The following is a 567-nucleotide window of genomic DNA, read 5'->3' on the forward strand; positions in this document are numbered from 1 at the left end:
AAAAAAAAGCGTAGCCCCTTTCATTTTCTCTCTCTACTGTTTCTGTCAAAATCCAACGGATGGTACATAATTTATCCATGGAAAATCTAGGGCCCTACGAGGACCACATCCGATCCGGATGGGTTTTTTTTTTCAAAAAAATTAGGTTTGTGCTTTTTTGATCTCACCTTGCCGCGCCACTGACCGCAGGTCACGATTGATTAGTGGCTTGATTATTTGGATACTATGTTGGATCGGTTCGAGTGCGCGGGAATTTAGTTCAATTTTTCTGCCGGTCGGACACGCAAAAGCCGCGGGTGAGTTGAGCCCCCATTTTAGCAAACGGGCCACGCACAAATTGCTCAAAGGTTGGACAAGTGCGTAAGGATTGGTCTATAATCTCGGCAAATACGTATTCACGTGTTTTAAATTTGTGTGTTATATATGCGGCTTCCGGCTTATCACAAACTCACCGGACCCCTCCCCTCTGCCACCCCGTCCTAGAAGTTAAAACTCCTGTTTTAAGTGTTGTGCCTCTAGACTTTTCGATGTGCACTATATGGAAGAGATGGTTGATCGTCAAGCTTT

Source organism: Triticum dicoccoides, chromosome 1A (genome assembly GCF_002162155.2).
Source record: "Triticum dicoccoides isolate Atlit2015 ecotype Zavitan chromosome 1A, WEW_v2.0, whole genome shotgun sequence".
NCBI classification, from domain to species: domain Eukaryota; kingdom Viridiplantae; phylum Streptophyta; class Magnoliopsida; order Poales; family Poaceae; genus Triticum; species Triticum dicoccoides.